Genomic DNA, 27,335 nt, shown 5'->3' on the forward strand with positions numbered 1-27,335 from the left:
ACTGCACCTCTTCGGCAAAAAAAAAAACACATTTTTCAAATTTCGCAAACAAAGAGTTTTCGCGCAGTCTTTGCAGTACTGAACGAACGTGTTGAGCATGTGTCACAGGGTCAGCAGAATAAATCAAAATGTCGTCCAGATATACGACGACATACACCCCACAAATGTCTCTGAAAAGATCGTTGACGAAGTGCTGAAATACTGCAGGAGCGTTACTGAGTCCGAACGGCATTACCAGGTACTCAAAATGGCCAAGGGGTGTATTAAAGGCCGTTTTCCATTCGTCCCCATCTCTTATGCGGACCAGGTTATATGCCCCCCGGAGGTCAAGCTTAGTAAACCAGCGGGCTCCCAGTAACTGATTAAAAAGATCAGGAATGAGTGGCAGCGGGTACTGATTTTTTACAGTAATGGCGTTCAGCTCACGATAATCAATACATGGTCTGAGTCCACCATCTTTTTTCTCTACAAAGAAAAACCCAGCTCCTACAGGTGAGGTGGAAGGTCTAATGAAGCCTTTTCGTAGGCTGTCTGCTATGTAGTCATTCATGGCTACACGCTCCGGACCAGAGAGGTTGAATATTCTCCCCTTAGGGAGACGGGCACCAGAGACCAAGTCAATAGGACAATCGTATTCTCTGTGAGGAGGTAGTTTCTCAGACTCCACTATGGAGAAAACATCTTCTTAATCCCTAAATGCATATGGAATAGGTGTTTTAATTTTAATTTGGTTCACTGACAGTGACATACAGTTTCTCTGACACCGTGGACTCCAGCGCTCGATATCACCTATGCGCCAGTCAATTACCGGATTATGCTGGTGCAACCATGGCATGCCTAATACAACGGGATCTGATAAATTATGTATAACAAAAAATGACATCTGTTCGTTTTGTAATGTCCCCACTGACATAGAAATTTCGGCAGTAACGAATTCCACGCCTCCTTGGAATATAGATGTACCATTAATCGCAGTAGTCTGAATAGGCGCTTTAAGCCTTGACAGAGGTACACCAAGGCTCCTAGCAAATAAAAAATCCATAAGGTTGCCGGCAGCACCACAATCCACATAAGCCTTCACACACAGGACGTTTCTTAGCAAAAGAGAGAGAAACTGGTAACAACAGTTTGACCGCATTTGCGGGCAATACCTGGCCCCCAGAGCTGTCCAGGGGGCGATGATCCAGGAATGTGGATTTCCAACAGCCAGCATTTTCCTTGAAGCTTCCAGGCTGCAGCATGCTCGAGCCTGAGAGTGACCTTCCAGGCTGTGCAATGTAACAGGTGTTTGGGCCAGGAATCAGCTCAGTCAGAAGAAAAAAAAAAGGTAAGGAAAACTGCTTTTATATGTGTTAAGTATAGACACAAAAAGCCATTTTATTTCTTGGGCCGGATATAATGTGACGTCTGCCTGCGGTCTGGGCTGCAGCCAGACAACACTCCGAGAAACACTGATACCCTTTACCCCTATACAGGGATCTGGATTTATAGCAGAGCCCAGGAGACGCTGTCTGAATAGGAGCAATGACCAGAGTAGGACGGTCGCCAGAAAGGTGTTCCAATACAGGACACAGAGGCAATGATATCCGAGACTAAACCAGTCGGGCAGAAATGGTATAAAAACAGTAGACAGTAGCAGAGTCAGATTCCAGGTCGAAGCCAGAGTCATAAACCAGGAGAGTCACAGAGGTACAGAATCATTAGGCAGAAGCAGGGTCAGAAGTCCAGGCAAAAGTCAGAGTCATAAACCAGGAGAGTCACAGAGGTACAGAATCATTAGGCAGAAGCAGGGTCAGAAGTCCAGGCAAAAGTCAGAGTCAGTCAAACAGTAATTCACGCAGGGGAACCAAGAATATATCCGGCGGCCTGCAAGAGCAGTCCCAAGGTATTTGAGGGATCAGGTCATCCCTCACAGGCTCCTGGGCTGATGATGTCATCCGGACCGCCCCCAGGACCAGGCTGGATGGTGATGCACCAGCCCCTTCATGACTGACCGAGGAGCGAAGCCTGCGTCCAGCGGACGCCTGCGCAGGAGCCTCATAACTATCGCAGCCATCACTCGGGGTTGAAGCACAGCGCCTCCCAGAGACCGAGGCCGGAACCGCAGGCCACGAGTCAGACGGTGATGGGACAGTCCGGCGCCTCCTAGTGGTCGAGGCCGGGACAGCAGGCCCTGAGTCTGACAGTGATGTGACAGTCCGGCGCCTCCTAGTGGCCGAGGCTGGGACAGCAGGCCCTGAGTCTGACGGTGACGTGACAAACAACTGGTTTTTGCTCCTCTTCCCGGGGCCCCTCTGTCCCGCTGTGTGGAACCCGCTACCCACCCCGGCTCGGGTTCTGTGGTGGGTCCACAGCGAGGGAGCGGGGAGAGAGATGACTGTTGTGACCTGACTGTCGCATCTGTTGACAGTTCAGACCAGGGCAGCGACATGGAGGTCAGTGCTGGTTGTGTGGTGGTGGTGTCCAGGCTCAGCCCTCGGTGGCAGGGGGGCTGGCCTGGCACCAGGTAAAGTTGGTACAGCCAGGGCCGCACCTCCGGCGGCGAGTGCTGGGGCTTCTGGAACCCCCACGTACGGATCCACTAAGTCTGGATTGCTAGTGGGGGTCCAGAAGCCTAGGAGGCGGTGCAAAGTGCTGGTCGCTCCCATGTCGGCGCCTGTGGTGAGAGCGGGGTCTCCGGCACGTCGACCCAAAAAGGGGTCCGTGCAGGGGGCTCCGCCGCCGCTGGGCGACGAGGGGGAGTGGCCGGCCTTGCCTGTCTCAAGTGGTGGGCATAGGGTGGCGGCGGTGGTCTGTGAGGGAGGCGTGGCCTCCCCAAGTGTTGCCCGGCCTGCAAAGGCTGCGGCATGCGGGGGGGGTGTCCTCCTCGGCCGTCGTCCCACCCGCTGCGTCCGCGTCACCCGGGGGGCGTGGCCTCGCAAGGGGTCACTGCTCTGCCCGTGGTGGCCGTGACTGGCGGGGGTGTGTGGCCTCGGCGGTCGCGGCTCCGCCCGCTGTGCTCGCGTCACCCGGGGGGGGCCGTGGCCTCGCAAGGGGCCGCAGCTCTGCCTGCGGTGGCTGCGACCGGCAGGGGGGACGTGGCCACGGCGGGCCCGCTGCCCTCTGTCCCACCCACCCTTCCAAGTAATTCTGTGCTGCCCCCAAAAGCTGGCGGGGAGTTGTCGGGGTCCCCGGCCCACCAACATTCATCTGAGGGTGCGGGGACTCTGGCGCTCCCTGGCAAGCCGGCGGTGGGGGTGAAGAAAAGTGCAGGGCAGGGAGCAGTGCCAGTGGCCGTCCCTGCCCAGAGTAATGAAAACTCAGCAAAAGAAAAAAAAAATGGAGCTGAAACCAGGAGCTGCTGCTGCTCCTAGGCCCAGCCAGGGCAGTGTGCATGATGTCATCAGCACTGAGGCATTTAAAGGGGCAGCGGCGCTCCTGGACAGGAGCTGGAGTAGCTCCCAGCAAGAGAGCTCAGGCCCCCAGCAGGCGAAGAGAGGAACTGCACTGGTTCAGGAAATGTAAATAATGTAAAAAATGTAAATAATGTTGCTATGTACACCAATTGTGCGAGTGAGAGTGAGTACGAAAGCGGAGTGGACATATTTGAGGAGATGTTTGCTGAAGTGAATGGTGATATGAGTGACATGGATGAGGGAGGGAGTGCTACTGTGAATGTGGGTGAGTGTGCTGGAGTGAATGGGGTGCTGGCACAAGTGGTGGTAGTGGTGGGAGGGCTGGCCTGTCTGCCCCTCCGGCCGCGAGATACCAACGCAATTATGCGGGGGCCGCGGCTGGGGTCGGGGTGGTCCTGGGGGGGTCTCCTCGCCTCCGTGCTCCAGGGACGGCGTTTCGCACCGCCGTTTCCTGGAGGCTCTCAAAAGGGGAGATAGATCAATAGTGGTAGAGGGGAGGACAGTGGACTTGTCTTTCTGGATAGAGACACGGCCTTGCTGCCTTCCAAAATCAAAGGGAGGGAGGGACTGTTTGGTCTCTCCCCACAGCCGGGCAGGGGCCGCCAAGAAGGAATGTGGTCCGTCTTAGGTGGGGGGGCAGTGAAGCTCATCCACCTAGGAGTAAGGTGGTGGAGCTCCTCCTTAAGATGGGCTTCGGGGCGAATGACATCTTTGCCCTGATACATCCTTCGGCGTCCCACTTCTTCGACGTCAGCTTCGTGCGGCCAGAGGGGCTTGAGCTCTTCTGGTCGAATTACGAGCTGGTGCGAGAAGAGCCTGGATGGCGAGACTTCGTGGCTCAAGCGGTGTCTCGCCAAAATTCCGTCAAGCGAGTGACCGTGGTTACATGTAACGAGTCACTCGCAGGCGTGGACATCATGACGTGGCTTTCCCGTTACGGGGAGGTCGCCGAGGTCCCAAAAAAGAACAGGGACAAGTTCGGCATCTGGTCAGGGGGGCTGGACCTTCATGGTCAAATTGAAGGTTTCCGGCGGCACGGTCACCCACATCCCTTCCTTGGCGTTCCTGGGAAGGGACAGGATCCTGGTCTTCTACCAGGGGCAACCGAGGGTCTGCCACAAGTGCGGCGACCCCACCCACTTCAGCGCCAACTGCAAGGTGCAGAAGTGCGCATTGTGTGGTGTGGTAGGTCACCTGGCCGCCTTGTGTAAGGATATTCGGTGCCACCTGTGTGGTGACCTGGGTCACCCTCTCAGCCAATGCCCTCGCTCTTTCTCTAATGCCGCCGCAGGCCCGGTGGGGGGAGACCGTGGGGGGGCAACCCCCGGTGGCGCTTCTTCTGCTGTGACAGGTGGTGGCGGAGGGGGAAGGGCTGAGGGGCCAGTGAGGAAGGGCAATGCTGCAAGGGGCCCCGCGTACCAGCGGAGGCAGGAAAAGCGCCAGGGAGGTAAGGGACAGGTGGAGCCTCGGGCAGCCGGGGTGATGCCTGCTCCTCCCTCCAGGCCCGTGACCAAAGCCTCTGAGGCCCTGGGGGAGAGTGCGGTGAGTGAGGAGATCAGGAGGATGGAGAGGGAGGAGAAAGCGGCTGACTCAGACGACTCCTCTCGTTATGAAAGTGTCGACGAGGATGTCAGAGATCAGCCTACAGCATCAGGTGGCAAAACCAGGCGTGCCAAGCGCAAAACGGGGGGGAAGAAGGCTGACAAGCCTTCAAAGTCTCCCCCGCCCACCAGGGTGCACACGGAAGGGCCCGCTGACCCCCTTCTGATCAGACTCTCCAACCGGTTCAGCGCCCTCAGAGGTTCAGATGATGAGCCGCAAGACGAGGGTGCTGGGTCGGGGGCAACATCGGAGGGTCCTTCAGGGGATGGCGGAGTCCGTCCCTCAGGGGGCACTGTTCCTCCTGAGGGGGGGACAGACCTGGAACCCGGGGGCGAGGACACCGGGGGGGGGGTGGGATGGACACGTCGAGAGGTTCCCTGAAAAGGAAGGTGTCTGACCCCTCCCAAGGTGGAGATGATAGCGAGGCAGGGAAGAAACTGGCCATCCAACTCGATCACCCATGATGGCTGAACTCGCCCCGTTGACGCTGGCGTCCATTAATGTCGCCAGCATTAAGTCAGATGCGGCTCGCTTCACGGCCTTTTATTTTTTCTCCCGGATTGAGGCAGAAGTTTTATTCTTGCAAGAGACCAGACTAACAGACATGGGGGCCATCTATAAAGCACGGAGGGAGAGGAGGTGCGGGCCCTCATACTGGTCTCTTGCGGCCGAGCCGTATAGCGGGGTGGCAGTCCTTTTTAAGACTGCAGCTGTTGAATGCCGACGGGTTACTGAGTTGGAAATGGGGAGGTGCCTGATCCTAGATGTCTTCATGAGGGGACAAGAGCTCCGGCTCATCAACATCTACGGCCCGCAGTCCAAGTGGGACCGCAAATGTCTCTTCCTGAGGATCAAGCCCTTTCTTTTTACGAGCTGGCAGGTGGTCTTCGGTGGGGACTTCAACACCATTACGAGGTCCCATGACCGGGGGGTCCCAGAGATCGCCTGGCTTATGATAGCGTCGCGTTGAATAGCATAGCCAGTGAAGCTCGCCTGGTGGATGTCCACATCCGGTACACCCCAGGTCACGGGGGTTTCACCTACCATAGGGGTAGCAGTAGGTCTAGAATAGACAGTTTTTTTTTAAAGGAGGACGCCATCTTTTCTGCTGTGTCCGCCGTTGAGGTGGAGTTCTCCGATCACTGTCTAATTTTCTTTTCTCTGAATGTTGCAGAGACTCCTCGGATGGGAAGAGGGCTGTGGAAGCTCAATTCGTCCCTGCTGGAAGAAGCGGAGGTGAGACAATCCTTCGAGGATTTTCTTCAGAGCCAGGTACCGCTGTTGGATCTCTGTAGTAGTAAGTCAGAGTGGTGGGAGATCTTCAAAAAGCGGGTGGCGGGGTTCTTCCGTCATCTCTCGAACCTCAGAAGTCTGAACAGGCACCGCTTGTATCAGGCTCTGGGGAGGAAACTCGAGCAGCTTGTCTCGACTGGAAGTGACCGTGAGGAAATCTCCAGAGTGAAATCTTTGCTCAAGAGGTATCAGTATGATAGCCACACATCTTTAGTTTTTGAGAGGGACTTCGGGAAGTACTGCTCGCCCGACCCTTACAGAAACTGTAAGATGTCAGTGAATTGTAAGATGGTGACAGGACTGATCGACAGTACGGGGTCCCTGAACAGATCCAAATCAGGGATCCTGGAGATGGTCAGATCCTTCTACTCACACCTCTTGGAAAAGAAGGATCTGGATCGGGACAGGATGTCGGCTTTCCTGGCTGAAACCGTCCCTGAGCCAGGGGGTGATCCCTCTCTTGGTGTTTTGGCAGAAGAAATCAGGGAAGAGGAAGTGAGACTGGCCATTGATGGGCTTCGGCCCAAGAAATCGCCAGGTCCGGATGGCTTAACATCCGAGTTCTATAAGACTTTTAGGGACTCCTTGGTCCCCCTCTTGACAGGGGTATTTAATGAGTGTCTCTCCTCGGGCACTCTTCCCGACTCAATGAGGAAGTCAGCCCTCAATATTCTGTCAAAGGGTAAGGATCCGTCCCGTATCGAGAATTGGCGTCCCATAGCGCTTCTCGATACGGGCCGGAAGGTTCTGGCCAAAGTGCTGTTTAATCGGCTGGTGAAGTTTGCACCCCGGCTCCTTTCAGGGGCCCAGCATTGCTCTGTTCCAGGCCGCAGTACTTTTAGTGCTGTGCTCGGTGTCCGAGAGGCAGTGGAGCAGGGTAGGGCAGGTCACTGGAAGGGGTACTTGCTGTCATTAGATCAAACGGAGGCCATTGACCGGGTCAACCACGAGTACCTCTGGTCTGTCCTTTTGAGGTATGGTCTGCCTGGGAGGTTTGTAAAATGGTTAGAGATCTTGTACCAAGGGGCTGAGACTTTTCCGCTGGTGAACGGTTGGTCAGGTCGCCCTTTTGAGGTGGGTTCTGGGGTCCGTCAGGGCTGTCCGCTGAGCCCGCTTTCATACGTGTTCGCGATCGATCCCTTCCTAAGGAGGGTAGATCGTGGACCGTTGGCGGGAGTCGGGATGGACCAGGCGGGCTCTGGGTCCTCTCTGAGGGTGGTGGCGTACGCCGATGATGTTTCCCTTTTCGTGTCCTCGAGAGGGGAGGCGGATTGGGTCATGTCGGAGGTAGTGCGCTACTCGGAGGCATCCGGGTCCATGATCAACCGGGATAAGTGTGAAAGTCTCTGGCTGGGAGGGGGAGATCCCAGGTTTGATCTCCCGGACACCCTTCCAGGGCCCCAGGCCACCGCCAAAATTCTAGGCATCGAATTTGGCCCCGGGGATTACCCCCAGCAAAATTGGGAGGGCAGACTTAAGATCGCCGCCCAAAAGGTGGACCAATGGAAGGGTTGGTCTTTAACCCTGAGGGAAAGGGTTGCCCTGGCTAAAGGTTTTCTGCTACCTTTATTAATATACCTGGGCAGTGTGTGCATCTTGCCGGAACCTCTCTGGACACGGGTCTATAGCCTGTTCTTCCAATTGTTATGGGGGAATAGGCTTAACCTAATCAAGAGGGAGGTTACATACCGTACGAGGAGACTAGGCGGGTTGGGTATGGTCAACCCGGTGGTGTTTCTAGTAAACACCTTTCTTAAGACTAACATCTCCAACCTCTGGCTAGAGAGGGCTCCTCCGTGGGTGGTCTCCTGCAAGGGTTGGCTTTGGCCTTTCTTCCAGGAATGGGAGACAGGAGGGCAGGTGAAGGACCTACGCACACCTCATGGGCATCTCCCGGCTTACGCTACCCCGGTTCTGAAGGTGATCCGCCGGTGGGGTCTGGGAATGTGGGAAATCAGGACCATGTCGAGGCAATGCCTTGACAGGAGGGTCCTGTTGACCCATTTCCAGAAGCCCCTGGCCCTTAAGGATTGCCCAGGCCGGAATCTGGAGGTCGGGCTGGGGCTTTTAAATTCTAAGCGGATCCCCATGAAGTTTTGGGACTTGACCTGGCGTTGCTTCCACGGGAGGCTGTATGTAAAGGATAACCTGAAGTGCAGGAAATCCGATGATCGGGGTTGTCCCCGTGAGGAGTGTGGCGACGTGCTGGAAAGCATGGAGCACTTCCTGCTTCAGTGTCCCTTTAATGCAGAGGTGTACAACAGGGTGGGTGCTTCCATACGTTGGCCGCGGCTGGCGTCCCTCTCCTACGCTGAGTGGGCCTATGGAGCGTTCAGATCCCTGGGTGGTCGGGACCCGTGCACTTTATTCCTAGTCAGTGTAGTGGTTAGGTTCTACACTTGGAATGCACGGTGCCTAGTTTCGACGCGGAAAAAAACCCTCCCAACGGATGAGGTGGTAGGAAACATCTTGGGTGACCTGGTGAAGGTCCGTTCTTTGGAGTTCGAAAGGTTGGGTGTGAGGAAGGCCTCTTGGCTTTGGAGAGGCCTCTCCTTTTAAAAACGCACTCCAGGGAGAGCTAGCTCCGTGTGAATGAGGGTAGGGATAGCATAAGTTTCACTGGGTGTGTTAGGGACAGAACTAGGGGCAGATAGGGACAGGGAGGGACACGCACTGAGGGACAGATAGAGAGTTAGTTATGATAAGTTAGGTAGAGTAGGGGCAGGTAGGGACAGATAGGGACAGAAGTAGGGACAGTCTTAGTTGCTGAGGGACAGGGTGAATGTGTGAAGTGAGGGATGGGGCCTCCAGAACTCCTTTCCTGGTGTTGGGCTGGTGCATCTCACTTTAGCTTTTTGTTTTGGAAGCATGAAATTTAATGGATATTGGGCTTGCAGGCACCAAACTTGGGCCTGTGGCAAGGTTTTTGGAAATGTGGTTAATACTTATTGTTTGGGTAATATTATCGCTGTTTATAGCAGGTCGTATCTTAGGTGTATAACAAGTGTAGTATGTGCTTTTTGTGTATGTGCATATGTAGTATTGTATGTATGTCGTTAGGATGGTGCTTTTAAAAAAATGTATTTATTATAGTTAGGAAAGGGGGAAGGGGTACAGGCAGGTTGGGTGGGGGTTTCTTGCGGGGGGGAGGGGGGAAGTTTGGACCCTGGAATGGACCCTGAGAAATCAAGGGCCGAAGATCAGAAGGAAGATGGCCTGGGAACTACACCGAGGACCATGTGAAATATATAAGGGAATGTAGAGACGGGCCATAAACTTTCCTGGACCCTGAGGTGCTGTTTTTTTTTGTGAGGCCATAAACTTTCATGGACCTAGGTGTGGAAAAGGCTACGAACTTGTGGACCTGTGGTGTGGGTGGTGGGAAAAAAATAAATAAATAAAAAAAAAAAAAATTAAAAAATTAAAAAAAAAGGAAAAAAAGGGGGGGGTTCTTGCTGTGTTGAGGGGAAGTAGTTGAGGGTCTGCCAAGATGGCTGGTTTTTTGTTTTTTTTTTTGGCAGTGGGCCAGAAAAAGTGTTTACTTTCCTGTTTTAAATCCAGTATATAGGAATGAATGGGAGCATGAGTGAAGGTGTGAATGGGGATGAATGTGAAGGAATGGATTTTTGTTTGTTTTCTTTGTTTTTTTTTTGGAGGTTCCTGCTGGGGGTCCCTCAGGCTGCAAAGCCTGGAGACACTGCACTATGTCCTTCAGAGATGGACTGTCGTAAGCTAGCATATTTGCACAAGTTGTTTTTTTTTGTATGTCGGTGTGGTTTATTTTAGTTCATGTATCGTGGTTTTTGATTTCTGGAATGTTGTTTTTGTCTGTCTTATGGATTATGTATTGTGTTTTTGATATTTTTATAATAAAAGAGATACAGGATGTTAGGCAGGATAAGTAATAAATGAATAAATGTACACAGTGGGTAATAAATAAGCATTACTCATTGTGACTGTGGCGCCCCCTGTGGCTTTTTTTTTTTACTTCCTGTGCTGAGATCTTGTCTAAGTAGTCACTCGGAGCAGTCACTGGCCTAGCAGGGGCAGGTGGGCTGGCTGAGGGAGCAGGAGGGCAAATGCCCCCCGGGCTAGTGTCTCAGCAGCTGCTGGGCGGCCCTGTACCTGTCGGTGTCACTACCTGGCGTCCTGGCCCCATCAGAGGTGCATCATGCAGGCTGTGGTGGTCACCTCCTGTTACGGAGCCGCTGGCTGAGGGCGATTCCCGGCTGTCTCTATCTCAGCCCTCCAGGCCCTGTGAGGAGCGAAGCGCGGGCTCCACCTCCGTCTCCTGAGCTGCTTCAGGGCTTCACTCCCACAGCACAGGGATCCTGGACAGGAGAAGAATAGTGAAATGGATGTGTAGTGTCAGGGTGTGCACTGTCGTGGGCTGGAGAGAGGGTTAAAATTATGAGGGTCTGCAGAAATGTGTATTATGTGAGATTGGGGGATGCTACCATATCAATTATGAGGGGCTGGGGGATGCTACGCTCTGTCCTCTGTGTGTGTATGAGGGGCTGGAGGATGCTACGCTCTATACTCTGTGTGTATGAGGGGCCGGGGGATGCTACGCTCTGTACTCTGTGTGTATGAGGGGCTGGGGGATGCTACGCTCTATACTCTGTGTGTATGAGGGGCTGGAGGATGCTACGCTCTATACTCTGTGTGTATGAGGGGCTGGAGGATGCTACGCTCTATACTCTGTGTGTATGAGGGGCTGGAGGATGCTACGCTCTGTACTCTGTGTGTATGAGGGGCTGGGGGATGCTACGCTCTATACTCTGTGTGTATGAGGGGCTGGAGGATGCTACGCTCTATACTCTGTGTGTATGAGGGGCTGGAGGATGCTACGCTCTATACTCTGTGTGTATGAGGGGCTGGGGGATGCTACGCTCTATACTCTGTGTGTATGAGGGGCTGGGGGATGCTACGCTCTATACTCTGTGTGTATGAGGGGCTGGAGGATGCTACGCTCTATACTCTGTGTGTATGAGGGGCTGGAGGATGCTACGCTCTATACTCTGTGTGTGTATGAGGGGCTGGGGGATGCTACGCTCTGTCCTCTGTGTGTATGAGGGGCTGGGGGATGCTACGCTCTGTACTCTGTGTGTATGAGGGGCCGGGGGATGCTACGCTCTATACTCTGTGTGTGTATGAGGGGCTGGGGGATGCTACGCTCTATACTCTGTGTGTATGAGGGGCTGGAGGATGCTACGCTCTATACTCTGTGTGTGTATGCGGGGCTGGGGGATGCTACGCTCTGTCCTCTGTGTGTATGAGGGGCTGGGGGATGCTACGCTCTGTACTCTGTGTGTATGAGGGGCCGGGGGATGCTACGCTCTGTACTCTGTGTGTATGAGGGGCTGGAGGATGCTACGCTCTATACTCTGTGTGTATGAGGGGCTGGGGGATGCTACGCTCTATACTCTGTGTGTATGAGGGGCTGGGGGATGCTACGCTCTATACTCTGTGTGTATGAGGGGCTGGGGGATGCTACGCTCTGTACTCTGTGTGTATGAGGGGCCGGGGGATGCTACGCTCTGTACTCTGTGTGTATGAGGGGCTGGAGGATGCTACGCTCTATACTCTGTGTGTATGAGGGGCTGGAGGATGCTACGCTCTATACTCTGTGTGTATGAGGGGCTGGGGGATGCTACGCTCTATACTCTGTGTGTATGAGGGGCTGGGGGATGCTACGCTCTGTACTCTGTGTGTATGAGGGGCTGGGGGATGCTACGCTCTATACTCTGTGTGTGTATGAGGGGCCGGGGGATGCTACGCTCTGTACTCTGTGTATGAGGGGCCGGGGGATGCTACGCTCTATACTCTATGTGTGTATGAGGGGCCGGGGGATGCTACGCTCTATACTCTGTGTGTGTATGAGGGGCTGGAGGATGCTACGCTCTGTACTCTGTGTGTGTATGAGGGGCTGGGGGATGCTACGCTCTATACTCTGTGTGTGTATGAGGGGCTGGGGGATGCTACGCTCTATACTCTGTGTGTATGAGGGGCTGGGGGATGCTACGCTCTATACTCTGTGTGTATGAGGGGCTGGGGGATGCTACGCTCTATACTCTGTGTGTGTATGAGGGGCTGGGGGATGCTACGCTCTATACTCTGTGTGTATGAGGGGCTGGGGGATGCTACGCTCTATACTCTGTGTGTGTATGAGGGGCTGGGGGATGCTACGCTCTATACTCTGTGTGTGTATGAGGGGCTGGGGGATGCTACGCTCTATACTCTGTGTGTATGAGGGGCTGGGGGATGCTACGCTCTATACTCTGTGTATGAGGGGCTGGGGGATGCTACGCTCTGTACTCTGTGTGTGTATGAGGGGCTGGGGGATGCTACGCTCTATACTCTGTGTGTGTATGAGGGGCTGGGGGATGCTACACTCTATACTCTGTGTGTGTATGAGGGGCTGTGGGATGCTACGCTCTGTACTCTGTGCGTGTATGAGGGGCCGGGGGATGCTACGCTCTGTACTCTGTGTGTGTGTATGAGGGGCTGGGGGATGCTACGCTCTGTACTCTGTGTGTGTATGAGGGGCTGGGGGATGCTACACTCTATACTCTGTGTGTGTATGAGGGGCTGTGGGATGCTACGCTCTGTACTCTGTGTGTGTATGAGGGGCCGGGGGATGCTACGCTCTATACTCTGTGTGTGTATGAGGGGCTGGGGGATGCTACGCTCTGTACTCTGTGTTTGTATGAGGGGCTGGGGGATGCTACGCTCTATACTCTGTGTGTGTATGAGGGGCTGGGGGATGCTACGCTCTATACTGTGTGTATGAGGGGCTGGGGGATGCTACGCTCTGTACTCTGTGTCTGTATGAGGGGCTGGGGGATGCTACGCTCTGTCCTCTGTGTGTATGAGGGGCTGGGGGATGCTACGCTCTATACTCTGTGTGTGTGTATGAGGGGCCGGGGGATGCTACGCTCTATACTCTGTGTGTGTATGAGGGGCCGGGGGATGCTACGCTCTATACTCTGTGTGTGTATGAGGGACTGGGGGATGCTACACTCTATACTCTGTGTGTGTATGAGGGGCTGTGGGATGCTACGCTCTGTACTCTGTGCGTGTATGAGGGGCCGGGGGATGCTACGCTCTGTACTCTGTGTGTGTATGAGGGACTGGGGGATGCTACACTCTATACTCTGTGTGTGTATGAGGGGCTGTGGGATGCTACGCTCTGTACTCTGTGTGTGTATGAGGGGCTGGGGGATGCTACGCTCTGTACTCTGTGTGTGTATGAGGGGCCGGGGGATGCTACGCTCTGTACTCTGTGTGTGTATGAGGGACTGGGGGATGCTACGCTCTGTACTCTGTGTGTATGAGGGGCTGGGGGATGCTACGCTCTGTACTCTGTGTGTGTATGAGGGGCTGGGGGATGCTACGCTCTATACTCTGTGTATGAGGGGCTGGGGGATGCTACGCTCTATACTCTGTGTGTGTATGAGGGGCTGGGGGATGCTACGCTCTATACTCTGTGTGTGTATGAGGGGCTGGGGGATGCTACGCTCTATACTCTGTGTGTATGAGGGGCTGAGGGATGCTACGCTCTATACTCTGTGTATGAGGGGCTGGGGGATGCTACGCTCTATACTCTGTGTGTATGAGGGGCTGGGGGATGCTACGCTCTATACTCTGTGTGTGTATGAGGGGCCGGGGGATGCTACGCTCTATACTCTGTGTGTATGAGGGGCTGAGGGATGCTACGCTCTATACTCTGTGTATGAGGGGCTGGGGGATGCTACGCTCTATACTCTGTGTGTATGAGGGGCTGGGGGATGCTACGCTCTATACTCTGTGTGTGTATGAGGGGCCGGGGGATGCTACGCTCTATACTCTGTGTGTGTATGAGGGGCCGGGGGATGCTACGCTCTATACTCTGTGTGTGTATGAGGGACTGGGGGATGCTACGCTCTATACTCTGTGTGTGTATGAGGGGCCGGGGGATGCTACGCTCTATACTCTGTGTGTGTATGAGGGGTCGGGGGATGCTACGCTCTATACTGTGTGTGTGTATGAGGGGTCGGGGGATGCTACGCTCTATACTCTGTGTGTGTATGAGGGGTCGGGGGATGCTACGCTCTGTACTCTGTGTGTATGAGGGGCTGGGGGATGCTACGCTCTGTACTCTGTGTGTGTATGAGGGGCTGGGGGATGCTACGCTCTATACTCTGTGTATGAGGGGCTGGGGGATGCTACGCTCTATACTCTGTGTGTGTATGAGGGGCTGGGGGATGCTACGCTCTATACTCTGTGTGTATGAGGGGCTGGGGGATGCTACGCTCTATACTCTGTGTGTATGAGGGGCTGAGGGATGCTACGCTCTATACTCTGTATGAGGGGCTGGGGGATGCTACGCTCTATACTCTGTGTGTATGAGGGGCTGGGGGATGCTACGCTCTATACTCTGTGTGTATGAGGGGCTGGGGGATGCTACGCTCTATACTCTGTGTGTGTATGAGGGGCCGGGGGATGCTACGCTCTATACTCTGTGTGTATGAGGGGCTGAGGGATGCTACGCTCTATACTCTGTGTATGAGGGGCTGGGGGATGCTACGCTCTATACTCTGTGTGTATGAGGGGCTGGGGGATGCTACGCTCTATACTCTGTGTGTGTATGAGGGGCCGGGGGATGCTACGCTCTATACTCTGTGTGTGTATGAGGGGCCGGGGGATGCTACGCTCTATACTCTGTGTGTGTATGAGGGACTGGGGGATGCTACGCTCTATACTCTGTGTGTGTATGAGGGGCCGGGGGATGTTACGCTCTATACTCTGTGTGTGTATGAGGGGTCGGGGGATGCTACGCTCTATACTCTGTGTGTGTATGAGGGGCTGGGGGATGCTACGCTCTGTACTCTGTGTGTATGAGGGGCTGGGGGATGCTACGCTCTATACTCTGTGTGTGTATGAGGGACTGGGGGATGCTATGCTCTATACTCTGTGTGTGTATGAGGGGCTGGGGGATGCTACGCTCTGTCCTCTGTGTGTATGAGGGGCTGGGGGATGCTACGCTCTGTCCTCTGTGTGTATGAGGGGCTGGGGGATGCTACGCTCTATACTCTGTGTGTGTATGAGGGGCTGGGGGATGCTACGCTCTATACTCTGTGTATGAGGGGCTGGGGGATGCTACGCTCTATACTCTGTGTATGAGGGGCTGGGGGATGCTACGCTCTGTCCTCTGTGTGTATGAGGGGCTGGGGGATGCTACGCTCTTTACTCTGTGTGTATGAGGGGCTGGGGGATGCTACACTCTATACTCTGTGTGTGTGTATGAGGGGCTGGGGGATGCTACGCTCTATACTCTGTGTGTATGAGGGGCTGGGGGATGCTACGCTCTATACTCTGTGTGTGTATGAGGGGCTGGGGGATGCTACACTCTGTCCTCTGTGTGTATGAGGGGCTGGGGGATGCTACGCTCTATACTCTGTGTGTGTGTATGAGGGGCTGGGGGATGCTACGCTCTATACTCTGTGTATGAGGGGCTGGGGGATGCTACGCTCTGTCCTCTGTGTGTATGAGGGGCTGGGGGATGCTACGCTCTATACTGTGTGTATGAGGGGCTGGGGGATGCTACGCTCTGTACTCTGTGTGTGTATGAGGGGCTGGGGGATGCTACTCTCTATACTCTGTGTGTATGAGGGGCTGGGGGATGCTACGCTCTATACTCTGTGTGTGTGTATGAGGGGCTGGGGGATGCTACACTCTGTCCTCTGTGTGTATGAGGGGCTGGGGGATGCTACGCTCTGTCCTCTGTGTGTATGAGGGGCTGGGGGATGCTACGCTCTATACTCTGTGTATGAGGGGCTGGGGGATGCTACGCTCTATACTCTGTGTGTGTATGAGGGGCCGGGGGATGCTACGCTCTATACTGTGTGTGTATGAAGGGCTGGGGGATGCTACGCTCTGTACTCTGTGTGTGTATGAGGGGCTGGGGGATGCTACGCTCTATACTCTGTGTGTATGAGGGGCTGGGGGATGCTACGCTCTGTACTCTGTGTGTGTATGAGGGGCTGGGGGATGCTACACTCTGTCCTCTGTGTGTATGGGGCTGGGGGATGCTACGCTCTGTCCTCTGTGTGTATGAGGGGCTGGGGGATGCTACGCTCTGTCCTCTGTGTGTATGAGGGGCTGGGGGATGCTACGCTCTGTCCTCTGTGTGTATGAGGGGCTGGGGGATGCTATGCTCTGTCCTCTGTGTGTATGAGGGGCTGGGGGATGCTACGCTCTATACTCTGTGTGTATGAGGGGCTGGGGGATGCTACGCTCTGTACTCTGTGTGTGTATGAGGGGCTGGGGGATGCTACACTCTATACTCTGTGTGTGTATGAGGGGCTGGGGGATGCTACCCTCTATACTCTGTGTGTGTATGAGGGGCTGGGGGATGCTACACTCTATACTCTGTGTGTGTATGAGGGGCTGGGGGATGCTACCCTCTATACTCTGTGTGTGTATGAGGGGCCGGGGGATGCTACACTCTGTTCTCTGTGTGTATGAGGGGCTGGGGGATGCTACGCTCTATACTCTGTGTGTGTATGAGGGGCTGGGGGATGCTACGCTCTGTACCCTGTGTGTATGAGGGGCTGGGGGATGCTACGCTCTGTACTCTGTGTGTATGAGGGGTTGGGGGATGCTACGCTGTGTACTCTGTGTGTATGAGGGGCTGGGGGATGCTACGCTCTGTACTCTGTGTGTATGAGGGGCTGGGGGATGCTACGCTCTATACTCTGTGTATGAGGGGCGGGGGATGCTACGCTCTGTACTCTGTATGAGGGGCTGGGGGATGCTACGCTCTATTCTGTGTATGAGGGGCTGGGGGATGCTACGCTCTGTACTCTGAGTGTATGAGGGGCTGGGGATGCTACGCTCTGTACTCTGTGAGTGTATGAGGGGCTGGGGTATGCTACGCTCTGTACTCTGTGAGTGTATGAGGGGCTGGGAGATGCTACGCTCTATACTCTGTGTATGAGGGGTTGGGGGATGCTACGCTCTATACTCTGTGTGTGTATGAGGGGCTGGGGATGCTACGCTCTGTACTCTGTGAGTGTATGAGGGGCTGGGGGATGCTACGCTCTGTACTCTGTGTGTGTATGAGGGGCTGGGGGATGCTACGCTCTACTCTGTGTGTGTATGAGGGGCTGGGGGATGCTACGCTCTGTACTCTGTGAGTGTATGAGGGGCTGGGAGATGCTACGCTCTATACTCTGTGTATGAGGGGCTGGGGGATGCTGCCCTCTGTACTCTATGAGGGGCTGGGGGATGCTACGCTCTATACTCTGTGTGTGTATGAGGGGCTGGGGATGCTACGCTCTGTACTCTGTGAGTGTATGAGGGGCTGGGGGATGCTACGCTCTGTACTCTGTGTGTGTATGAGGGGCTGGGGGATGCTACGCTCTACTCTGTGTGTATGAGGGGCTGGGGGATGCTACGCTCTATACTCTGTGTGTGTGAGGGGCTGGGGGATGCTACGCTCTGTACTCTGTGTATGAGGAGCTGGGGGATGCTACGCTCTATGCTCTGTGTGTGTGAGGGGCTGGGGGATGCTACGCTCTGTACTCTGTGTGTGTATGAGGGGCTGGGGGATGCTACGCTCTGTACTCTGTGTATGAGGGGCTGGGGGATGCTACGCTCTGTACTCTGTGTGTGTGTATGAGGGGCTGGGGGATGCTACGCTCTGTACTCTGTGTCTGTATGAGGGGCTGGGGGATGCTACGCACTTTACTCTGTGTATGAGGGGCTGGGGGATGCTACGCTCTACTCTGTGTGTGTGTATGAGGGGCTGGGGGATGCTACGCTCTGTACTCTGTATGAGGGGCTGGGGGATGCTACACTCTATACTCTGTATCTGTATGAGGGGCTGGGGGATGCTACGCTCTCTACTCTGTGTGTGTGAGGGGCTGGGGGATGCTACGCTCTGTACTCTGTGTGTATGAGGGGCTCGGGGATGCTACACTCTATACTCTGTGTGTGTATGAGGGGCTGGGGGATGCTACGCTCTGTACTCTGTGTCTGTATGAGGGGCTGGGGGATGCTACGCTCTGTACTCTGTGTATGAGGGGCTGGGGGATGCTACGCTCTGTACTCTGTGTGTGTGAGGGGCTGGGGGATGCTACGCTCTGTACTCTGTATGAGGGGCTGGGGGATGCTACACTCTATACTCTGTGTGTATGAGGGGCTGAGGGATGCTACGCTCTGTACTCTGTGTGTATGAGGGGCTGGGGGATGCTACGCTCTGTACTCTGTGTGTATGAGGGGCTGGGGGATGCTACGCTCTGTACTCTGCGTGTGTATGAGGGGCTGGGAGATGCTACGCTCTACTCTGTGTGTGTATGAGGTGCTGGGGGATGCTACGCTCTGTACTCTGTGTGTATGAGGGGCTGGGGGATGCTACGCTCTGTACTCTGTGTGTATGAGGGGCTGGGGGATGCTACGCTCTGTACTCTGTGTGTATGAGGGGCTGGGGGATGCTACGCTCTGTACTCTGTGTGTGTGAGGGGCTGGGGGATGCTACGCTCTATACTCTGTGTATGAGGGGCTGGGGGATGCTACGCTCTATACTCTGTGTGTATGAGGGGCTGGGGGGATGCTACGCTCTATACTCTGTGTCTATGAGGGGCTGGGGGGATGCTACGCTCTGTACTCTGTGTGTGTATGAGGGGCTGGGGGATGCTACGCTCTGTCCTCTGTGTGTATGAGGGGCTGGGGGATGCTACGCTCTATACTCTGTGTGTATGAGGGGCTGGGGGGATGCTACGCTCTATACTCTGTGTATGAGGGGCTGGGGGATGCTACGTTCTGTCCTCTGTGTGTATGAGGGGCTGGGGGATGCTACGCTCTATACTCTGTGTCTATGAGGGGCTGGGGGGATGCTACGCTCTGTACTCTGTGTGTGTATGAGGGGCTGGGGGATGCTACGCTCTGTCCTCTGTGTGTATGAGGGGCTGGGGGATGCTACGCTCTGTACTCTGTGTGTGTATGAGGGGCTGGGGGATGCTACGCTCTGTACTCTGTGTGTGTATGAGGGGCTGGGGGATGCTACGCTCTGTACTCTGTGTATGAGGGGCATGGGGATCTATTCATCGCTGTAAACCCTGTGCTGCTATGAACTTTGATAGGCTGGGGGTGCCACAGTGCGAGCAGTAGTGTAGCTACCAAGGGGGCAGAGGGGAAAGTTGCCCCGGGCCTCACTTACAGCTACACTATGTTCACTGTATTGGCATGCACGGTGGCTCAGTGGTTAGCGCTGCAGCGTTGGAGTCCTGGGTTCAAATCCCACCAAGGACAACATCTGGATGGAGTTTGTATGTTCTCCCTGTGTTTGCGTGGGTTTCCTCTGGGGTCTCTGGTTTCCTTCCAGACATACTGATAGGGAATTTAGATTGTGAAGCGCATTGGGAACAGTGACGATAATGTGTGTAAATCGCTGTGGAATATGTTAGCGCTATATAAAAATAAAGATTATTATTATAGCACAGCAACACAGAGCTGAGAGATACGATGTCCCTGCACTACAGCTTTCAGCCACGGCACAATGGCCGAGGGACTGGCACATGCACAGGAAGGTCAGAACATCTCGGCCAATGCATCATCCTGCCATCGCTCAGAGCGGTAGTGCAGGGATATCAGCGTGTTGAGATCCTGGATTAGATGAGTATATGATGGTTTTTTTTTTACTTTATACTGTTGGTGTGATACTGGGGGCATCATAGAGTATGGCGGACCCTCATTCAGTTGGGTAGGGGGCTCTCATACGTTTTAGGGGATACTGTTGGGGAGTGTGGAGGCCATTATACAGCAAGAGAGCTAATGTGGGTGCCTTCATATAGTATGGGTGCTAATGTGGGGGTCAATATACAGTTTGGGGAGAAGTGTGGGGCCCTCATACATTATGGGAGATAATGTGGAGACCAATATTCAGTTTGGAGACTAATGTGGGAGCATCATATAGTGGGGGCCCTCATACAGCATGGGAGCTAATGCGGAGGCCCTTAAAGTGGGGACTATTGTGAGGACCATCATAAAATGGGGGATACTACAGAGGGGACCATCATACAGCGTGAGGGGTATTCTACAGTTTGGTGTTCATTATACAGTGTGAGGATACTTTGGAGGCATTGTACTCTGTTTTAGAGGAGCAGTGAGGACATTATACTATGTATAGGGGAGAATTGAGTAAATCACACTATGTATAGGGGAGCTGTGGACCCATCATGCTAAGTATAGGGAGCTGTGGACCCATCATATTGTGTACAGGGGAGCTGCGAACCAATTATAGTGTGTATAGGGAGCTGTGGACCCATCATACTGTGTACAGGGGAGCTGCGAGCCGATTATAGTGTGTAGAGGGGAGCTGTGGACCCATCATACTGTGTACAGGGGAGCTGCTAGCTGATTATAGTGTGTATAGGGAGTTGTGGACCCATCATACTGTGTACAGGGGAGCAGCTAGCTGATTATAGTGTGTATAGGGAGCTGTGGACCCATCATACTGTGTACAGGGGAGCTGCGAGCCGATTATAGTGTGTAGAGGGGAGCTATGGACCCATCATACTGTGTACAGGGGAGCTGCGAGCCGATTATAGTGTGTAGAGGGGAGCTGTGGACCCATCATACTGTGTACAGGGGAGCTGCTAGCTGATTATAGTGTGTAGAGGGGAGCTGTAGACCCATCATACTGTGTACAGGGGAGCTGCTAGCTGATTATAGTGTGTATAGGGAGCTGTGGACCCATCATACTGTGTACAGGGGAGCGGCGAGCCGATTATAGTGTGTAGAGGGGAGCTATGGACCCATCATACTGTGTACAGGGGAGCTGCGAACCAATTATAGTGTGTATAGGGAGCTATGGACTCATCATACTGTGTACAGGCGAGCTGCGAGCTGATTATAGTGTGTATAGGGGAGCTGTGGACCCATCATACTGTGTACAGGGGAGCTGCGAGCTGATTATAGTGTGTATAGGGGAGCTGTGGACCCATCATACTGTGTACAGGGGAGCTGCGAGCTGATTATAGTGTGTATAGGGGAGCTGTGGACCCATCATACTGTGTACAGGGGAGCTGCGAGCTGATTATAGTGTGTATAGGGAGCTGTGGACCCATCATACTGTGTACAGGGGAGCTGCGAGCTGATTATAGTGTGTATAGGGAGCTGTGGACCCATCATACTGTGTACAGGGAAGCTGCGAGCTGATTATAGTGTGTATAGGGGAGCTGTGGACCCATCATACTGTGTACAGGGGAGCTGCGAGCTGATTATAGTGTGTATAGGGAGCTGTGGACCCATCATACTGTGTACAGGGGAGCTGCGAGCTGATTATAGTGTGTATAGGGGAGCTGTGGACCCATCATACTGTGTACAGGGAAGCTGCGAGCTGATTATAGTGTGTATAGGGAGCTGTGGACCCATCATACTGTGTACAGGGGAGCTGCGAGCTGATTATAGTGTGTATAGGGGAGCTGTGGACCCATCATACTGTGTACAGGGAAGCTGAGAGCTGATTATAGTGTGTATAGGGAGCTGTGGACCCATCATACTGTATAGAAATACGTTTAGGAGAAATTGGGTTATTCGAAACATATTCCTTATAAAAAGGATACTCTCAAAACTATTGAATCATACAAATAAGGACTACCAGAGAGTCATTAAGAGCCCTGAAAAAATTCATAATACTCAGTCATTTATCATAGAGGACCAAACAAATTGATCCATATCTTTATTCCATAGTGCAAAATCAACAACAATTCACAAATTTATAAAATGTACAAAATACAAAAACAGGTGGGCAGCTTCATAACCATATGTGCAATGGCAGGCATCACAGTCATGGATAGACAATTGATTCTACTCATGAAATACCTATAAATTTTAGCAGCAATGGAGTAAAAAGTGCAAAGTGCATCATGTCCTAGAAAACATGTCCATTTACAGCACAGCTCGGGTGGAAAAAAAAAAAACACAAAAATTTTTTTGTTTGAAATGCACGTGTAATAACATACAAAATTGTGCCCTTGACAAGGCAACATCGCCAAAGATGTATGAAAAGTGTTATTCCACCATAAAGCCTAAATAATGCTCACCCATGATAAGTGCGTTTGCCAAAGCGCGGATGCCCCTGCATTTTTCCACCCGAGCCGTGCTTTAAATGGACATGTTTTCTAGGACATGATGCACTTTGCACTTTATTGCTGCTAAAATTTATAGGTATTTCATGAGTAGAAACAATTGTCTATCCATGACTGTGATGCTTGCCATTGCACATATGGTTATGAAGCTGCCCTCCTGTTTTTGTATTTTGTACATTTTATAAATTGGTGAATTGTTGTTGTTGATTTTGCACTATGGAATAAAGATATGGATCATTTTTTTTTGGTCCTCTATGATAAATGACTGAGTATTATGAACTTTTTCAGGACTCTTAATGACTCTCTGGCAGTCCTTATTTGTATGATCCATCATACTGTGTACAAGGGAGCTGCGAGCTGATTATAGTGTGTATAGGGGAGCTGTGGACCCATCATACTGTGTACAGGGGAGGTGCGAGCCGATTATAGTGTGTATAGGGGAGCTGTGGACCCATCATTCTGTGTACAAGGGAGCTGGGAGCTGATTATAGTGTGTATAGGGGAGCTGTGGACCCATCATACTGTGTACAAGGGAGCTGCGAGCCGATTATAGTGTGTATAGGGGAGCTGTGGACCCATCATTCTGTGTACAAGGGAGCTGGGAGATGATTATAGTGTGTATAGGGGAGCTGTGGACCCATCATTCTGTGTACAAGGGAGCTGCGAGCTGATTATAGTGTGTATAGGGGAGCTGTGGACCCATCATACTGTGTACAGGGGAGGTGCGAGCTGATTATAGTGTGTATAGGGGAGCTGTGGACCCATCATACTGTGTACTGGGGAGGTGCGAGCCGATTATAGTGTGTATAGGGGAGCTGTGGACCCATCATTCTGTGTACAAGGGAGCTGGGAGCTGATTATAGTGTGTATAGGGGAGCTGTGGACCCATCATACTGTGTACAGGGGAGGTGCGAGCCAATTATAGTGTGTATAGGGGAGCTGTGGACCCATCATACTGTGTACAGGGGAGGTGCGAGCCGATTATAGTGTGTATAGGGGAGCTGTGGACCCATCATACTGTGTACAGGGGAGGTGCGAGCCGATTATAGTGTGTATAGGGAGCTGTGGACCCATCATACTGTGTACAAGGGAGCTGCGAGCCGATTATAGTGTGTATAGGGGAGCTGTGGACCCATCATACTGTGTACAGGGGAGCTGCGAGCCGATTATAGTGTGTATAGGGGAGCTGTGGACCCATCATACTGTGTACAGGGGAGCTGCGAGCCGATTATAGTGTGTATAGGGGAGCTGTGGACCCATCATACTGTGTACAGGGGAGCTACGAGCCAATCATATTGTGTATAGAGGAGCTGTGGGCCCATTATACTGCATTTCATGAGCTATGGGGGCATTATACTGCATATAGTGACACAGTGGGGGCATTATACTGCATATGGGGAGCTGTGGGGGTATTATATAGGGGAGCTGTGGGCCCATCATATGACCATCAAAGAGGTACATAGGGCATTATTACATGCTAGGGTTAAAATGTGTACACTGTTTTCTAGGACACTTGCACGGGGCATTAATATTTTCTAAAGGGCAATTTTACTATCTAGAGGGCATTATTACTATGTAAGAGGCACGGAGGTGGGCATTATAATATGGGGCAGTAAGAGGAGCACTGTTATTGTAGCACACAGCAGGTGCAGTAATATGGACTCATACGGCAGCAGCAGTTCAGGATTGGTGATGGCGAAGTCAGTCGAGGGGTTCAAGAGCGGCCTGGATGTCTTCCTGGAGCGTAACAACGTTGTATCTTAGTTATTTAGGGACGCAAATCAGGGGATTTTTTTCTGACGGAATATAGGCTGAACTGGACGGACAAATGTCTTTTTTCGGCCTTGCTAACTATGATACTGGATAGAAAACAATTACAGACAAGTTTTTTTCGACTGACATAGTTTTAACAATTCACTTCCATGTTTTTGGATACTTGAGGCGTCATTGAGACATCAGAGTTTATTACACAGAAGAAACATGGACTGAGTTTCACCAGTGATTTTCATCACATCATCATTTTCTTTTCATGGATTTTCTCCACTCTCTCGTCAGTCAGAGAAAAGCAGACAGCACACAGATGCCATCCAAATGCTGTCCGATTTTTTCACTGACCTATAGCATTGCTTTGATGATTTTGATCTAACATTGGGACCAATATCGGACATGTCTCGGCGCTTTTGCACAAACCACTTGGTCGTTGTTGAAAAAAAACAAGTCAGACATGTGACCAGCCCCATAGACTGCCATAGGAACAAGTGCTATCCGTAACGGGAAAAGCTGATGTGTGATTGAGATCTTAGTTGTATGTTTCTATGGCTACTGCAGAAAAATCAGCATTTCATAAGTTGTTAAACTATTATTGACAAATACAACAAGTTTCTGCAAAGATTCAACAGTAAAGTACCCCGATATCCCGCTGCCGGGGGGAGGGCAGGAGTCTGGAGAATAAGGGGCAGCACTGGGAATATTGGGGATTTACAGAAACTTCATTTATCAATAAAAGTAAAAATTTGTAAAATGTTTAGAACTGTTCGTCAGTAACCACAGAAACATCCGACGAAAGGAACGAACAACACTGAAGAGGCAAAATGTGAAAAACAAACTTTGTATCAGTGTGAGAACTTTTGACCAGGGCTGTCCATTGTAGCAGTCTTGGCTGGAGGAGCTTCTCCGGCTCACAGGGAAGTCTTCCAAAAGGCCATTTATGTAGCATTTACCAGGAACAAAAGCAATAAATGTCGACAGTGGAAAATGCTGATTTGGTGGAGATTTAATAATGAAACTCTAGAAAATCTCGTCAGCAGATATGGCAGACAACGCTCATTTATCATAAACTCTGCATCGGTGTCTGTCCGGTGGTTCTGGTGCATTGTAAGCAGAAGTTGTAAACCGTCATGTGATCAGCAGAACGCTCCGGACTGGAGATACCGGCGAGCGGAATATTTTACTAGAAGGGAAACATTGCATTTCCTTCCCTTGATCGTAGTACCCACATATGATGTACACCCCCACACTGCCCTACTAACACCCAGCGCTCTGCAACACGAGGCAGACTGTGAGCAGCCATAGGCATGAAGGAAACCAATACGGATCTTCTACTCTGTGTACAAAGTTATATCAACGAATAAAGATCAATACAGACAAGTGTGACATTCATAAATATAGTGGCAGGACGTAGTTATATTCTTGTACATGGGAGCAGTATTATAGTAATATTCTTGTACGTAGGGGGCAGTATTATAGTAGTTATATTCCTGTACATAGGGGGCAGTATTATAGTAGTAATATTCTTGTACATAGGGGGCAGTATTATAGTAGTTGTATTCCTGTACATAGGGGGCAGTATTATAGTAGTAATATTCTTGTACATAGGGGCAGTATTATAGTAGTAATATTCTTGTACATAGGGGCAGTATTATAGTAGTAATATTCTTGTACATGGGAGCAGTATTATAGTAATATTCTTTTACGTAGGGGGCAGTATTATAGTAGTTATATTCCTGTACATAGGGGGCAGTATTATAGTAGTAATATTCTTGTACATAGGGGGCAGTATTATAGTAGTTGTATTCTTGTATATAGGGGCAGTATTATAGTAGTTATATTCTTGTACATGGGAGCAGTATTATAGTAGTTATATTCCTGTACATAGGGGGCAGTATTATAGTAGTAATATTCTTGTACATAGGGGGCAGTAGTAGTTGTATTCCTGTACATAGGGGGCAGAATTATAGTAGTTGTATTCTTGTATATAGGGGCAGTATTATAGTAGTTATATTCTTGTACATAGGGGGCAGTATTATAGTAGCTATATTCTTGTACATAGGGGCAGTATTATAGTAGTTATATTCTTGTACATAGGGGGCAGTATTATAGTAGATATATTCATGTCCGTAGGTGGCAATACAATAGTTTGAGTAGTTACATTCTTACAATGTTGCCTCTTGTTTAGCCCTCAGTCACTTGTCAGTATTTTATTAGTTACAAGTCAGAACCAATAGTTGCTTAAAAACAGAAGACATTACTACAAACATTACTAGTGACACTACTTAACAGGAGGTTCCAGTGAGCGGATTGTGACCATCCCATAAGGACACAATGGATAAATTCAAATAGTAAGAAACATTTCTATAAAATCAGAGATTCTTATGAAATTAAAAAAAAAACAAAAAAAAAAAAAGATGAAAGTGCTCCAAAGGGGTTAATTTTTCGGGAATCCCTTCTCTGGCTTTTCCTGGCCACACTTCTTGCCTGCCCTCTGGGGAATAATGGGCTTGTTGTAGGGTGGGCGATTGCCAGCAGGTAAACACAGACTGAACCTCAGCGCGCACACAGGAGAACAGCAGCGACTGTTCCCACCTGAATGGAGGCTTATTCTCCGGTCTCGGCCCCTATTTACCAGACTGCAGCCTTTTTCCGATATTCCTCATGCAGCGTAAACTCTCGCTGTACAAATTGGGTAGAAGTGATGGAGGGGGGAGGACACGTCACTATAACTTAATGCGCCAGTATAGGAGACGTGAGCGCTGCTGTCAGAAATGGAGGTTAATGGACAGAAAAGTGTCTATAGACTGATCCAGGCTCCCCGCACGTTATGATCCCCCAGAGACCAGGGAGAGAGGCACAGCACGTTCTCTCTGTGCATAGCGTTCAGCTAGCCGCACACGTCCAATTCCTCTCATACCCACCATTCACACGTATGCTCAGTTTGGAGAATCGTACATGTGTCTTGAACGAGGAGTAACTCTTATGTGTTTGGACAGAATCGAATGGCCTCCATCAGTTTTCCCCCCGACTCTTACATGTATGGGTATCATTGCCAATGATAACGAAATGACTCTGCTCATTTGTCCTAGCCTACACAGCAAAGCTTAAAAGTGAGCTGCAGAAATCAGAACAAGCCAAA

General features: G+C 51.8%; 1 protein-coding gene across 5 annotated transcripts in view; it reads right to left on the minus strand.

Annotated features, from left to right (window-relative positions):
• Nucleotides 1–10,653, minus strand: part of SLC41A3 (solute carrier family 41 member 3) — a 74,395-nt gene extending 63,742 nt beyond the window's left edge. For 4 of the 5 annotated variants that reach the window (XM_073575025.1, XM_073575023.1, XM_073575022.1 and 1 more), the window contains exon 1: nucleotides 10,432–10,653. The gene's annotated coding sequence lies outside the window, so the exon portion shown is untranslated. The remainder of the gene's footprint in view (nucleotides 1–10,431) is intronic. The other variant, XM_073575020.1, reaches the window with a different exon arrangement.
• Between the last annotated feature and the right edge of the window lie 16,682 nt (nucleotides 10,654–27,335).

This window comes from Dendrobates tinctorius, unplaced genomic scaffold (genome assembly GCF_039654945.1).
Source record: "Dendrobates tinctorius isolate UK_male_01 unplaced genomic scaffold, ASM3965494v1 ptg000041l, whole genome shotgun sequence".
Taxonomy (NCBI): Eukaryota; Metazoa; Chordata; class Amphibia; order Anura; family Dendrobatidae; genus Dendrobates; species Dendrobates tinctorius.